This window comes from Emys orbicularis, chromosome 6, assembly GCF_028017835.1.
Source record: "Emys orbicularis isolate rEmyOrb1 chromosome 6, rEmyOrb1.hap1, whole genome shotgun sequence".
Classification (NCBI taxonomy): domain Eukaryota; kingdom Metazoa; phylum Chordata; order Testudines; family Emydidae; genus Emys; species Emys orbicularis.
In genome coordinates, this window is record NC_088688.1 from 54750752 (window position 1) to 54757586 (window position 6835).

The window sequence follows — 6835 nt, forward strand, 5'->3', positions numbered from 1 at the left end:
AACAATTCACTTGACTGAGCATGTTTGTGTTCTTTCCTTTATATATGTTATGACTATTGCTTTATCTGATTTTGCATTTTCCATTCAATTATTTGGTGAGTTGTGGTCTGCTTTCAAGCCAATGTCAGGAACAGACTGTTTTCTTTATTTATAGGGCTATATTTGATTGAAGTTGAATAACTGCAGGGGCCACTTTTGTTATTGAATGTTTTCCTAGAGTTCATTTGAAGTCCATTTGCATTTTTGTGCTGATAGATTTAGAATCCTGAAACGTCAGCGGCATGTATGTCTCATTGATAAATATTGTTACATTAGATAAGGCAAATGAATTTTTAATAGCATAGGCCATTTTATGGCTGTAATTAGATTTCTGCATGTATGTGTGAATTTGATTTTTATGTTGCCTTGTTGGATCACAGTTTCATTTCTTGTATAACTTGTTTTGATTAACTATCCATTTTAAAATATGTCCTTCTCTTGCCTTTAAAATGAAATTAAAAAATATGGTCAGCTTAGCTTTCTCTGCCTAGCACCACTGAAAACCATTAAATACTATAAGGCAATTCTGAGTTTTGAAAGATCATGTTGCTTGATGCTGGCATATGTTCAACATACTATTGTAACGATATGGTCAAAGATAGTATAGAGTTATACCTGATGCTGTTTTTGTATCTGCTGGCTAGGTTAAAATAGTGAACAATGAATGACAAATTCTCCCATAGAAAACCCATATACATTGGGCAAAGAGGAGATGTCAAAACTAAGTTCCACATTTATTTCTTCTTGATCTAAAATCTTGTTATATAGGACAATCATGTCAGATCCGTGCATAGCATAGGAAGGATTTTAAATAGATATTTTAACTATGTAGACCTCTTTAAAAAGTTGCTTTAAAGCTGAAATACTCAACCAATCATAGCTGTCAATAGAACTCCAGTTTTGGGGCAGGGTTGTTATTTTTTTTCTGTAAAAATAACTTCTATAGAATACCTTATCTTAAGAGTGAACCAAAGCTTGGGCCTGAACCAAAATCTAGAATTTGCATATCCCTGAACCTTTGAAGGATTTAAAAAAAAAATCGGACCCAGATTTCACAGTTGACCATTAAATAGTCTAAAATTATTGGAACAAAAACTTGTGGATTCAAACACCACAAAACTTTGTGGATGGAAACCTAAATATGAATTTTATGGCTTAAGCCAATCACTACTTATAACCAACATTTTCCTTTTTTATTAATATTAACTGAATGTTAAAAGGAAGTATGGCTACATATAAAGTATGTCAAGAAAGCCTCAGCACAGCAGATCAAAATGAGATGTCAAGGCAGAGTTTCCAGAGAAGCCTCCAGTTCTTTTTATAATTGATATGAAAGGTCAGAAATCCATATTACAAAAAAAATGAAGCAATGTTATGTAATGCATTGGTTGTTTTATGATTCTTGGCAGTTATGGTGACATCACACATCAGTCCAGTTTCACTCCCAGTTTAACTATGTCAAGAGTAAATTCCTATGGGATCACAATTTGTTCTTTATGGTTATTTTACTTGTTGATTCAAGTTATGTCAGAACCTTTAGGTGTAAATATGATGTTTAATATGGCTGATACTGTATGAATATACAGTACTTTTTCTTAAAAGTTCTCTTTAAGGGCCAACTCTTGATTGCATAAAAGTTTATGGCAAAATTCCCAATTACTTCACTGGACCTTGGATTTAGCCATGTATATAGGACATGGATATTGGTATAAAAAGCACTAGTGCCCAGATGTAGCATAATAAGTCTTTTGTGACACTGGTGTTCTTTAGTTTCTGAAGCCTCAGTAAAATAGCAAATACTCTCCTAACTCAGTGTACAGCACTAGGATTTCAGGAACACCAGAATATCCAGTGCTGACATACTTGGTGAGGAAGAAGTTTAGAGTAAAGTGGATGATCTGTATTTACAGATGTACCATAGTCTAGATTAGACATTAAAACAAAATCTTGTCTGCTAATTTTTCAGGAGAAAAATGCATAATGGGAGATATTTTTGCAAAGGAGAGTTAATCTCCATACCCAGTATATGTTTTAAAGCAAGTGCTAACATCTGTTTAATATTCAGATCTGGTGTTCATGTGGCTTTTGTTTCAATAAATGGTTTCCTTCTTATTCTGTGTGCAAGCATTTTGGGTCTATTTTCCATATCTTTGTGTTTGGCGCCAGTATGTTAGATTTGCCATAGATTATTATTCTGCCTTAACTGATCCCACTTCTGTGGAGTTCATTTGATTATTTGTCTTGTCCCATAACAAAAGGGCAAACATTTCTTACACTTTATTAGTGTTCAGCCCCAGCTGGGAATATTTCACCTAGTCATGGTTTAAATATTAATATATAAATCTGTTGAATCTTTGCCAGAGGCTATTTTTATTCCACTCTCTCTCTTTTCCATTTAGGATATGTGATTAGAATATAGTAGCTACTTTACCATATGAAGTGATTTGTTGCAAAAAATAAGTGAGATTTAGAAATCTAACTGACTTCTACATGAGGACCCTATTATTACATTGCCCCACTAATGGAGTTTAGAGTCACATACGCTCCATCAGGAGGGCAACAGAGGACATATAAGAAAAGTGTTTTCCTAACTCTTATGTATTTAGAAAAAAAGATTTGGGACAGTTTTTTTTTCTTTTGGGGAACTACCTGGTATTGTGAATTCAAAATATCCCATAAAGTTAATTGAATATAAACAAGATGAGCAATTCCCACACCAGCCAATAAACCTTTTTATCACCAGCTGATCATAGAGCTCTGTCAACAATCCTGTTCTTTGTACCAAAGAAAGCACTTAGTAAAGCCATTATGTTTGTTAGTTCCCAAGTTGGTGATTAGCACAACTTGCACTTTGTTTCAGCCCCTATTCTTACCCTCTCCCCATTGCTACTGGATAGACTCTTCAAGCTGTGCAGAACTAAAAAGTCCTGAGAAGTAAAAGGGATATAACCAGTGGGGAGAGAGCAGAGAATGTAGTCTGGACAAAGGCTAGGTGGATCTGATGCTAGTCAGCAAATGCGAAAGCTAGGGAGGAGCTGGCAATCTCTGGCTGATTTCCTCCATCTCCCTCATTTAGGGTCTAATCCAGCACCCACTGTAGTCAATGGGAGTCACTCTGACTGCAAAGTGGGCTGAATCAAGTGCTGAGAGCCACCACGCTCCAGGAAGGGTCACACTGCATTTGTGTCTCCTATGTTTGGGGAAAGAGTGTCTATTTCTTTTTATATATACACCATATAAGGTGCCCCTGGTTACTGTGCTGATGAGAATCTTATAAATTCAAGTAATGATGATAAATAAAAATCAGTAATAACAATGGGAAAAGGACACTGAAGATGTGAATAGTAGCATATACAGAAAGTGGGGGCTGGCCAGAGGAGTCAGCTGTGTGTGTGCAGACTGGGGTGAGACTCTACCTCCCTAACTCTGTGGATCAATCTCTATTATACTACATGCAGCCAAAAGGGCAGACCTAACTCATGTTCTGTAGGTATAATCTAATTATCTAGGACACTGATTATCAAAGGAGCACTACTTCAGCTCTCTTGTGTATCAGTTGTTGTGGTTTTGACATTTTTGATATTAAAATATAAGAATTGTTTACCAATGTTTGTTTGAAAGTTCACTTGAAGGGACCCTACAATTACTGCCAGCATGAAAGGAAAACTGTGTAGCTCTCTTTTAGAAAACACTTTTTTCCCCCTTGAAAAGCATTCACTTAAAGGCAGGGAGAAATCAATTTGCCTCAGCCTTTAGTCACCTTTCAGCTCAGTACTTCTCTAATATGCACAGTGGAAATCTGGGAACATGAACACAATAATTTTTGGCTTTTGGGAGTATAAAAACAAGACTGCTCTGGGTCCTGTTAATGATTTATACAAGGAAACAGTATATGTTCCCTTAGTATAGAATAGCAGACATGCAAACATTCTCCCAGGTACTTTGAGGAGCAAATGTATCTCCTCTACCTGCTAAGGATAATATATTTTATATACTTACACAAACTAAGGGTTTCCTCTTCACACCTTTAGCTGCATTTCTCCATGATCTCAGGTGTGGCAGGGAGATATTTATCCCCCAACACTATTCTGTTGAGGTATCAACCAGATATTAGGCCTTGCTGCTGTCAGGAATGAGGGCTTACAGCTGTGCCTGCCCAGTCATCAGGCAGTCAATGAGTGCAGTTGTGCCACAGTAGACCCACCTAATTGGCTAAGGCAGTCAGATTACTTGCTCTGAAACCCAGCAATTGCAGAAGATCAGTACCTGCTCAGTACATATGACCCACAGGTTCTCTGTCTTCTTGTGCTCACCTCACTCCAAGCCCTCTCTTTTTTTGCTCCTTCATGGCTCCAGTCTAGACCCTGTTCTGCAGCCGGCCTCCCTGCAGCCTAGACCTTGCCCAGCATCTGACCTTGTTCCAATCTTGTTCCAGCCTTGCTCCTGCCTTAGAATCAGCCCCACTCCTGCCTTTCCTGAGTCCAGGTAATCTGATTCTGATCCTGGGCTCTCATTCTTGGTTCTGACTCTCAACCCTTGGCTCTGGCATTCAGACTCCAAGTACTAGGCCTGACTCCTGCTCTGACCACTAGGCATGACTGCCTATGACCTGGTCTCCTGACAGTTGCTCCAGCTTTTGGAATTAAAGTAGGTCAAGAAGTGTTTACTGACAAAGACTATGCCGACGACTTGCTTGTATAGATAGCAAAGAATTTTAGTTCCATGCTGGTCTCCAAGATATCACCCACACTATGGGATTTAACATCTCATTGGAGAAGACCAAGACCAGAACCTTGGAGTTGGGCCACCAGAACCCCAGTACAGTAGGGATCAAGTACCTTGGACTGCATTGATAATTTCATCTACCTAGGCTGAAAGGAGACTTAAAATGGTCACAAGAAATTAGACCTTCTTTGACTATTAGGTCTTGCTGCCTCCTGCATGAAGTCCATGTCTCACTTCTGCAGATCGGTTCTGGATGCAAAACCAACTTGTACTGAGACAAAGTTCAAGATCTGTCAAATACTACCTGTACTACCAGTATTGCTATACAAATCAGAAACTTGGACCCTCTTACAGACAGACTTGTGGCTAGATGTATTCCATATGCACTGTCAGTGCCAAATCCCGAGCATTGATTGTGTGCAAAATATCACAGTCTTGCAAACATCTGGCCTACTTTGTTGCTAATTTTATTCAAAAGCAACATTGCATGATCTTCGGCCATGTCTCCAGGATGGACATAAATACTCCAGCACACTGTGATTTCAAAGTCTCCATCAAAGGGGCGTACTCCCAGACCTTAATTGGCTCTGCCTGCAGGGCAGCCCCAGAAAATTTTGGATTTGCAGGATTGAGCCAGATCTGGAACTTTGGTATCCAATGCCTGGTGCAATGCCATCAGCCATGGTCACTCTGGCTGGTGCAATAATCCTTAGTAGACTATGCATGTTTGAGTATGTTGAGGAATATGTTCAGCTATATTTTGGGAAAATAACCAAGTATTATATAGAGTATTTTCCAATGTGTGTGTTAGGCAGCTTTGAACAACTGAATCATCTTTCATTGCTATATAACTAGTTAGCAACCAGTTTGTGGGATGTTTTTAAAAATCAGAGTGGTCCTTATGTCATTTCTCACAAGCAAATATACAAGTCATGCTTATAAATATTTCAGCTGTATTTAGATATTATTGATGTGTATGGACTTTACTGGAGTTATGCCTGATTTCCTGGAATATTATTTTTCTGCTTGAACTACATATTCTCAACAATTGTCTTAAGAACTTTTGTGAGTTATTCTCACACATTACACAATTCATCCAAATGGCAACAGAATGAGTGAGTAAGGGACTCATAGCCAAAGTTGCACACAAGGACATTAAAAATCTTTGTGTTGTCCCCCCCCCACACAGATCTCCCCTAAACTCTTAAAAATTAATAAAGAAAAGGATTTTATTTTTTGTTAGTTTAACATTTCATAATGGGTTAGAGCAAAACTTGATTGCTGAATGCACTTAGTTCCAAATCCTGCCTCCAGCCCAGTGCACATCCCATACAACTGAGCAACGTGCTGGAGAGAATCCTTTTCCTGAGCTATGGCTCAGTTTCCTCTCCACAGTTACTATTTCAGTTTACAAGCTGGAGTAGCCTCTGCACCCCTCCATGGGGAGAATGGCTAGTGTATATAGCCAATGGAAGTTCCATTGACCCCCAGCTCACTTGTGCTTCACCACAAAATCCCTGTTGTGCAGCACCATGCTAGGTATCCCCATGGAGCTGGACTACAGGATAAACAAGGGATTCTCTCCACAACAAAATTATAGTGGCTGTCAGAGCTGCTGAGCGGCTGCCTGAGACAAGAGCAGATGCAGGCTGAAGTAGGGGCTGGCTAGCAGGGAAACAGGCATGGCTGGAGCAGGAGCAATGGGAGTCTGTTGAAACTAGTGGCAATAGGAATGCTTCCAATCAGATTATGACACTGAGCTGAATGGAAAGACTGCTTCCCTAAGGAGCCGATATATTTACCTTGGGATCACCGAGGTCAGTCCTTACATGTGGATCCGCTGAACAGCATGGAGCCTATCACAAGATCTGCAGGCAATTGCATCTCATGACTCTTCATACTCTGGCTTGGGGTGACTCATCAGGCTTAAGCAGGCTCTGGCTCAGAGGTAACTCATATTTAAGCAAGCTCAGAAGTATCACACTGGTTTGGGGGGGAGGGGGCATTTCCCCTGATAGAATTAGTACTGTGTTTGCACAGTCAGAATAGTATTACACTGAACTTGGTACTA